The sequence below is a fragment of the Heteronotia binoei genome, chromosome 11 (genome assembly GCF_032191835.1).
Source record: "Heteronotia binoei isolate CCM8104 ecotype False Entrance Well chromosome 11, APGP_CSIRO_Hbin_v1, whole genome shotgun sequence".
In the NCBI taxonomy this organism is placed as follows: Eukaryota; Metazoa; Chordata; class Lepidosauria; order Squamata; family Gekkonidae; genus Heteronotia; species Heteronotia binoei.
Genome location: NC_083233.1, coordinates 45932411 through 45942525, shown reverse-complemented (window position 1 = coordinate 45942525; position 10115 = coordinate 45932411).

Genomic DNA, 10115 nt, shown 5'->3' with positions numbered 1-10115 from the left:
TCAGAAGAGCAAAGCCAGCCTCTCTTTACTAGTGTCAAAGCAGGTAAGGGGAGGCTGGTGTCGCTCCTCTGAGCACGCTGGGGTGGTGGGAAGGCCACCTTCCACCCCCTGACGTGCTGAGAGGGGGCGATGCCAACCTCCCCTTACCCGTTTCGACACGAGCATTTCCACAAAGCATTCTCTTAAGAGAACGCATGACGCAATGAGGCTTTGCTTCCGGGGGGAGCAAGGCCTCATCACATCATGTGCTCTCTTAAGAGAACTCTTTAAGGGAATGCCTGTGTTGAAGCGGGTAAAGGGAAGGCTGGCGTTACTCCTCTCAGTGCACTGGGGGGGCAGCGAATTATGCATTTGTCTGGGGTATTGGGAGGGGGGAGCCCAATTCAGTGCCCCCCCTTCCCGGTGCCCTTGGCAAATGCCTAATTTGCCTAGTGGGCAAGCTGGCCCTGGGATGGAGAGGGAAATGTCTGCTGAACACTTCATTATACCCTATGGAGACCGGTTCCCATAGGATATAATGGAGAATCAGTCTGTGGGTATCTGGGACTTGGGGGTGGGGCTGGTTTTTTTGTGATAGAAGCACCAAATTTTCAGCATAGCATCAGGAGCTACTCCTCAAAACCGCCCCCCCTCCAAGTTTCAAAAAGGTTGGACCAGGGGGTCCAGTTCCATGAGCCCCAAAACAAGGTGCCCTATACTTCATTATTTCCAAATGGAGGGAAGGCATTTAAAAGGAATGTGGTCCCTATAAATGTGATGTCCAGAACTCCCTTTGGAGTTCAGTTGTGCTTGTCACAACCTTTCTTCTGGTTCTACCCCCAGAGTCTCCTGGCTCCACCCCCAATGTCCCCACATATTTCTGGAGTCAGACCTGGCAACCCTACAATAGGGAAAGGAGCAGAATACAAACCTAATAAACTCATCTGTTCAGCAAAGCTTGGAGTGAAGGGTCATATGCTATGGGTTGCCATACTATCACCTCACTATTGCTCACTCCATGAATGGCTAGCTTCACTCCCATGCAGCATGCTCCACCCTAAACCCAACTGTCTCCTAGTCTTGCTTGGCTTGGACTTAGTGGGTTTGTGCTAACTACAGTTCTAGCTTATCCCTGGACTGATCTTATACTATTTTTTTTTTAGAAAATATGGTTGTTTTTCTAGGGAGCATATGAGCATATGAAGCTGCCTTATACTGAATCTGGTCCATCAAAGTCAGTATTGTCTACTCAGACTGGCAGCGGCTCTCCAGGGTCTCAAGGTGAGGTTTTTCACTCCTACTTGCCTGGACCCTTTTTAGTTGGAGTTGCCGGGGATTGAACCTGGGACCTTCTGCTTACCAAGCAGATGCTCTACCACTGAGCTACCATCCCTCCCCTAAAACTATGAGTGATTTTTAAAAATAACCATCTGGAACTCAGTTTTGCTAATGAAAGGCACAAAGAATAAGGAGCAAGCAAAGTAAGAAGGGTTCTTCTGGAAATTTTTTGTAAATTGGTGCAAATAGTTAGCCTTGCCCAGGGTGCAAAAAAGCCTGGCGCTGGCGCTGGTTCCTTAGCAAGCCTGCTCCTGTAAGGTTCCTGGCTGAGAAATGGACCACATGGGAGTTACATCTGAGTTGCTGAGAGCTCTTTTGAGGAAGAGCAGGGTATGTTTGCAATGGATAAATATACCCAACACAATCATAGTCACCCTCCTGACTCAAAGTCTAGTCAGCTTCCCAAAATGTATTGTTCTTACTAGGTCCTGAGGAGGACATTTCACCACAGTTTGAGTGATCCCACCCCAAATTCATTTTGGACTGTGACTGATGTCAAAATGAAAATTCCCAGTAAAGCTTGAAGAAATCTGTTCAATGCTAACAAACCTCCAAACCCACTTTGTAGGAAACGCCCATTAATGTTCTTGCCCCATCACCATTCATTTTTGTGGAACTCCTATGGTGGAAATTCCTGGTGGCTTTTGTTCTTTGTCATTCGACCTCTCTATTTTCACCTGATGCACTTCCTGGTGCTGAATACCAGCCCTAAGGTGGCAGCAATTTCAGGTCCCCACTAAAATTTACTGGGGGTGGGGTTTAACTGCTGTTCTTTGTTTTCTCTTTGGTTCATTGGAGGCAGTGTACGTTCCCTACCAGCATGGCATGGAGCAGCTGGAACCAGCTATCCACCCAGAAAACACAGCCCATCCCAAAGGAGCTGGGAAGATGCTTCCCCTCATTCCTTTATACAGCAGCGGATTAGAAACCCAAATTCAAGATCTGATGTCAAGTCCTTGCACAGGGCAGAGGTGTACATTCCCATGGTGGTGGTGGTGGGGGCAGATGTTGAGCTTCCTTGAGGCTTAAATCAAGGCAAAATGTCTTCAGTGGAAACTAGCAGAAACTGTTTTGCCCTGACCCCACATTGCAGGGCCTTTAGGCCAAGCTCTCTCTCCTCTCCAGCCTGCTTCACACACAGCCCCACAGAGCTCCTACCTATATTTGATGAAGGAGATGGCTCAGACTCCTAGTTTCCCACTCACTTTCCATATGTGGATTCTTGTTCCCACCACAAGAATCAGCTTCCGTGCACCATGCTGGAGAGAGGGATTGAAACTACCCAAATTGGGTTTGCAGTGGAATAAACCACAAAACAACAACACTCACCATGATGAGTAAAACCTGAATATATTATACCAAAAGTCATAAGTGTATCCAATACATACATTACATTAACAATTCTTATTTTTCAGATTTTCACCATATGTTTGAGGATATTGCAACTATATAACTTATAATTATTTCTATATAACTTATTGTTGAATAATAATGTCATAATATATTATAACTTACTTATTATATAGTTATTTTTATATAAATTATATGGTTCTTATTATTATAGAGCCCGCCTATATCAAAGTTGTACAGCACCATGGAATGTTTTAATTGTAATTGTATTTTATTGGTTTTAAACTGTAATTATAAATGTCTGAACTGACTGTTAGCTGCCCTGAGTCCACTTGCAGAGAGGGCGGGATAGAAATTTAAAGTAATAAATAAATAATATAACTTATTATTATTGTATTGTACACCATCTTCTTGAGAATGAATTCTCAATAGCAATGAATTCTGGGAGCTAACACTTCAATGTGCCTCAGATGTATAGCAATCAAACCCCATTCATAAGGGATCCAGCAATCCAACAAGGTAGCTGCAGAGGTCCTCCTGTTTCAGTTTCCTCTTTTTCAAGAACTGCTGTGATTTTACAACCAATTTTACACCCAAAGCACTGCAAAACTGTTAGAGAGCTTCCTTCTGAATGGGACACACCCTTCTCCTTCTGTAGATTCTTAGGTAGGGTTTAGCATTCTGCATTGCACAGCCTCCAAAGAATGAAAGAAAAGGGAAACAGAGGATTTGCTGAAATGGCTCAGCTATGCAATATAAGTTTATCCTTCATTATTCTGACTGGTCCCATTCCAGTTTGATGCCTGCATCCATCAGATTTATTCTATGCCACATGAAGACTACAGTGTGCTTTCACACACACATTCAGACTTCCACATCAGATGCATATGTGGCTCTCTTGAGCTGGGTTAGGGTCCATGTGTGTTTCTGTTGCATTTGTAAGTATTACATTGACATGTCTCTCTGTGTTTTGCACAGTTGCAGTCACTAGATTTGTTGGCAGTCCTGTAAGAAACAAACAAACCAAAGTTTATATGTGAATAAATAAAGCAAAACCTTAGTCACTGTTGCAGAAGAGTGATAAATTCCTGAATACCATTCCATAAGGGCAGTCCAATAAGAGTGCGTGTTCATCACCGGGTGATCTATCGGGATAAAGCACCCATTGTCTAATATCTTTAGTTTCTACCACACTTAGCTTGCCTCTGCTGGACAGGTTTGCACACTAAGACTATTGCAATGCAAGCTCATCAAGTTCACACTGATTTTTAAAAGACTGTTGCATCACCAGAAAGACAACTCAGTATACCACACGAGTTAGAAGATGATCAGAGAACCATAGGAAGGAAATGGGAAATGTCTTCAGAAATGAAAGTACAGCCTTTCAATGCAGAAGGTTTCAAATTCAAGCCCCAGGATCTCCAATAATAATAATAATAATAAAAGATCTCACAAAACAGCTGCTGTGTAAAACAGGCTCTCTGTCTGACAGCCTGGAAAGCAGCTGCCTGGCAGGAACAGACCAGTGGGCTGAGATGCAGTGAAAGACTACTTCATGGCTCATACTGAGATCAAACGGATTTCATCTCTCAGACTCTCAGTCAAATGCATAAATCCAGCTAAGCTTGACTGGATTTAGATGTGTATCATTCTTTCCAGAGGACACTGAGGATGGCTTAACTAGAGTTCAAGAGACTCTACAAGGAAGCAAATGAGAACACAGTAGTGGCCATTTTGTTTTCTGGAAGGATTTCTGTTGCTCTGTGAATGATGAAATACATTTTAACTTTGAAATTGCTCACAAAAGCAAAAATCTTGAAGCTGCTTATGTTGGGAGCAGGCTGCCAAGCCCACCTGCCCTTCTCTAAATCCCATTCCCCTTAGTAGCATGTATGGGTTCCATGAAGCAGTTGAAAGGCTACATTCAGTCTGAGATGTCACTCTCCCATCCTTGGCTATCTTCCTGTTCCTCCTGCACCTACCAGTTAAGGAAACAGCTTTTGCCTATGTGATGGGCAGCTCTTAGAAGCCAGAAGATTATTGGGCTGAAATGATGAAGTGTTAAATGTCATATTCAAACTTATGGTGACCCTATGAATGAATGATCTCCAAAATGTCCTGTCGCTAACAGTCATACTTAGATCTTGCAAACTAAAGGCTGTGGCGTTCTTGATCCATCTCATGTTGGGTCTTCCTCTTTCAACTTCTCCTAGCATTATTGTCTTTTTCAATGAGCCGCACCCCTCCCCTCCACCTGTGGGCAAAGCCAGGCTAGGCCCCCGCTGCTGCTGCCGCCACCCCCCTCCTATGTGGCAGCTCATGGCCCTGCATGGTTCAGCCCTCAGCTACTGACCACCAGGCAGGCAGGCAGGGCATCCTCTGGCATGCCTCCTCCCTCAGCTGTTGCTGCCACCGCCATGCCAGCAAGGGAGCCAAATGGGGCTGGTTGGGCAGAGTGGACAGCCATGTGCTTGGCACGCTCCATGGGGCTGGGCAGGTGGTGCTGCGCAGAGTGAGTGGTGGTAGGTCTTTCCTCATGCTGGCTGCCTGCATCCACCCCTGCCCCCATCCCTGCCACCGTAAGTCACGTGAGGGGATGCCCAATTTGGTGCCCCCAGGGGCTGCCACCCTAGGTGACAGCCTAAGGTTGCCTAGCAGGTGTGCCTGCCCTGGTTGTAACTAATGTACAATAACCTCAACTTAGTTGTTTTAGCTTCTAGGGAGAGTTCAGGCTTGATTTTTATCTAGAACCTGCTTAGATTTTCACCATGCATATCCATTGGGTTTTCTTTGTTGCTCTATATTGATTTTCCTTTCTTCAGCACTCAGTTCAGGAATCGGAGAGAAGGCAAACAGCAGCATACCTAGTACAAAAGAAAGAAAGAAAGAAAAGAATTACAGTGCTGTGTGCAAACAAAATAAAGGTGGGGGGATCACCAGCATGGAATGAAATTAATGTGAGAAGTAAAGAGAGAGAGAGACTGGGATGGGAAGCCTAAATATTTGAAAACATTCTCTTTAATGCTTTAAAGAGCAATCCTAAGCAGGTCTACCCTGAATTCTACTAAGGCCTATTCAATGGAGCCCATTCCCAGGAAAGCGTTCTTAGGATTGTACTGTTAGTGAACTAAGTTTGCGGGGCGGGGCGAACCATTTTGGCAGATTCTGGAAACCTACCATTAAAATGGCAGCAGAGCCACCTTCTGTGTACCATTGAACTAAAGAATTGCTTGAGACAGAGTGCAATCCACACAGGACAAGCTTTAAAAAAACTGCAAAACATACAAAAACTGCCAGAGAAAACCATACAAAAATTGAAGGAAGGACAGGAAAGTACTGTTACTGTGCAGCTGCGCCAAGGCATTACCAAAAATCCCCATCCCATCTTTTTTCCAATGTAGTGGTACAAGACTAAAAAAGCTCTCCAGAGCTTTTGCTGGAGGATTCCTGGGCACAGGCATGTGTGCCTGCACACATAATCATATGTGTTGCCAATTATCACAGTTTGCAGTGCCAGTGTCAGTGGGTTCTATCGTGCATTCTGTGTGCTCAACATTTTTGCCCATATTATGAGAATGTTTGACTCTTTCCCATTTTTCACAGTGGCTGATAACACAGCAGAGAATCCAAGTGCTGGGCAATAGGAGAAGTAGGACTTTGAAGCTGCTTGTTAGTTTCAGAAAAAGTCTGGACAGTTTCAACTGTGAGTTTTCCTCCTTTGCCTGCATTCCCTTTTGCTCAGTGAACTAATGCTAAAACACATGCACAAAACCTGAACCACAAGGATTTAAATGGAAGGTACCTGTTGGCAGGGCTGGTACTACCATTAGGCCAACAAGGCAGCCGCCTGGAGCGCAGACCTCAGAGAGGTGCAAAACTGACAATCAGCATTAGGGTGTGAAATTTGTCACACATCTATCACGTATAAATTTTCTAGTAAAAAAGGAGCAAGTTGAGGTGTGAAGCCTGTCATATATCTTCCAAGGATGAATTCTCTGTGCAACTGGCTTGAACTGAATTAGCAGTTAGCACAAGGTTGAATCAAACCAAAGTCTGACTCCTGTTTGCCTCTTTCCAAGTAGCCCTCACCATTCTTTGATTATAACCAAAGGAGGCTCTTCTGGGGAAGGCAACTGCTATCTGAGACACAACATATCCCTGCCAGGGGTGTTTTCAGTTGTGAAACTACCTTCCCAGAGAGGCCCACCTGTGAGTGGAGGCATGCGTGGTCGGACCAAAGGGGGGGGGGGGGGCTAGCATCCAGTTTCCAGAAGAAGAGAAGAAGAGTGGGTGTTTTTACCCAGCTTTTCTCTACCTTAAGGAGTTTTAAAGCAGCTAACACTCCTCTTCTCCTCCTCTTCCCCCAGCAGTCAGCTTGTGAGTTAGGGGAGGCTGGGTGAGTTGGAGAGAACCAGGAATGGCCCCAGGTCACCCAGCTAGCTGCATGTGGAGGAGGAATAGGGAATCAAACTGGTTCTCCAGTTTAGAGTCCACTGCTCTGAACCACTACCTTTGAATGTGGAGGTTCTGTTTAGCTGTTCTGGCTAGTGGCAATTGATCTGTGAAATATCTGGTTCTTGTTTTTATTTTATTTTTTATTTTAATCTAAGTCAGTGGCAGCAAAGTTAATTGTATGAAGAAGCACTTGATTATATTCTTGTGATTTTTAATGGGCACCACTATTACATGGGTCTCTCAGAGAGCAATGATAAATCATGGAGGGAGATTAACGTTTGGATTCCCCCCCCCCCACCCCTTTCCCACTTGTCATGGTTTCTGGACAGCCAGTGGAAAGAAGTTGTATTTTATACTACTTTCCTAAGGTTGCCAACTCCAGGTTGATAGATTGCTGGAGATTTGGGGGTGAAGTCTGGAAGGATATGTAAATATTGGAGCATTAAAGGGTGATGTGTGGGCTCTTTTTCTAGCAGGAGCTCCTCTGCATATTAGGCCAGGCCCCCCTGATGTAACCAATCCTTCAAGAGCTTAGAGGGTTCTTAGTACAGGGCCTACTGTAAACTCCAGGAGGACTGGCTACATCAGGGGGCCGTGGCCTAATATGCAAGGAGCTCCTGCTAGAAAAAGAGTCCTATGCTCTGGTCTATTCTGAATTTTCATCTGGTGGCTGTTGAGTTCTAGTTTATGCAGAAGTAGAAAATATTTCTCCAGGTGCTTCACTACATGGGTCACTTTCATCAGCCCATTGTTCTGGTTGCTCTTTTCTTCTCACTGATGCCCTTTTTGCAGTGGCTCGATCATAACGGTCTTCGTATTCCAAATGTGCCTGCAGATCCAAGTGGAGGTTTACAATAACTGATCATTCTGTTTCAGTCCCTGGCTCAGAATTTGTTTCCCTTCCTGTGGCTGCATGCTGAGTCAGCAATTTAATTGAGCTGTCCATCATGACCACAGGACACTATCCATATTGGTGCAACTATGTGGAGTAATTTTGTGTCACCTGCAGAGTTAGCTTACCCCTGATTCTGGATACTGGATGAACAAATTAAATAGCACCATTCCCAGTTTCAGTCCCTGGCTCCTTCCCATTTCCTTCTGCTTTATCTACTTAATGTGTATCCCACTCTTGTACTCAATGGGGACCCAAAGTGGCTTACAGGATTCTTCCCTCTTCTATCCCATCTGAAGCAATGCTGATTCAATGACTCACTATGAATTTAGACAGATTGTGAGAGGGAGCACAAGAAAGGGTGAGCAAGTGCTTGGCTCTTGTGGCCACCCCAAGTAGCACTACTTTGGGGTCAGGAAAGAGTTTTCCTCCAGGACATTAGCCAATTCCGTAGGACGTGCAAAACCGCCCTCTTCCGGCTAGCCTTCCAAGATGGAACCTGAAATGAACACCATGCCATCACTAACATCAACAATCGAGATAGCAATAAGATGAGATTATTTTAGATTGATTTTAGACTTTTATATTATGTAAATTTAATGGTAAATTTTAAATGGTATAGAAATGTATAATTGTTTTATTGTTTAACATGGCTTTTGCCACACTCTATAAGCCGCCCTGAGCCTGCCTCGGTGGGGAGGGCGGGGTATAAATAAAATTTTATTATTATTATTATTATTATTACGTTGGCCCATGGATTCTGGAGGGTTTGGGGGGTTTTTTGCCTTCCTCTGGGCATACAGCAGGGAGTCCCTGGGGGTCCTGGGGGGAAGGTAGTTGTGAATTTCCTGCCTTGGGGAAAGTAGATTAGATTACCCTTGAGACACCTTCTAGCTCTGTTTTTATTTTATCTTCCCTGCTTGCCAGGGTAAGGATCAGAATACTAATCTAAGAAATGGATCTGTTCTTCACCAACAGCAAAGCCTGGAGTGAAGGGTCACATGACATGGATTGATATTCTATAACTTCACTATTGCCTACTCCATGATTGGCTAGCTTCACTCCCAGGCAGTATGCTCCACCCTAAACCCATCTGTCTCCTGGTCATGCTTGGCTTAGACTAAATGGGTTTGTGCTAACTACAGTCCTGGCTTATTCCTGGACCAGGGCTGGTGTGTGGGAGTAGGCAAAGTAGGCAGTCGCCTAGGGCGCCACCTGACCACTCCCAGACACATTACTCTGGCTCCTGACCACTGTCACCTTGTCTTCTCCCATCACCAAGCTGCCCTCAACAAAGCCAAGCCACCCCCCTCTCCCCATTGTGTGACTTGGTCTCTCATCTCATCCTATCCCGCCACCCTCTTTCCTGGTGTGGCCAGCAAGCACTTATTCTCACAATTTTTTATAACATATCACATTTTTTAAAAAAAATTAAATTAAAAATCAGTAAATTAAAAATGTGAAAAGTTTCAAGCTTGGTACTCTCCATTTCCCCTATATTTTTTAATAAGGGGGGGGGGGGCGCTAGTGGGTAATTCGCCTAGGGTGCCAGAAAGCCTAGCACTGGCCCTGCCCTGGACTGATCTGTATTAGAAAATATGGTCATTTTTTTAGGGAGCTATGGCTGATAAAAAAAAATAGTCATCTAGAGCTCAGTTTTGCTAACAAAAGGCAGAAAGAGCTAAATAGCAAGCAAAATAAGAGTGGCTTTTCAGGAAATGTTTTGATAATTTTTAAAAATTGGTTGGAGGGGGGGCAAATAGCCTTGCCTAGGGCACATAAAAGTCTGGCACTGGCCCTGCTTGCTGTATGCTATGCACAGTTGTGATACGGCAATTGCATGAGTTTTAAAAAAACAAACAAACTTTGGACGCCACCCTCTACATGTCACAAGTGATGTTCCCCTTGATTTAAAAAAGTGCATTTTTAAAATTATAGCTGCTGAATAAATATGCTGGAGGAAAAAGAATAAGGTGGGCATGGAATCTGAAGTCAAGGTTAAAGGCTTACTATTCTGCAAATCTGCAGTAAGATATGTGTGCATCATGAGCCACTGTATCTGGGTGGCTCTTTAGATCTTTGTGAAACAAGTTCCTCATTC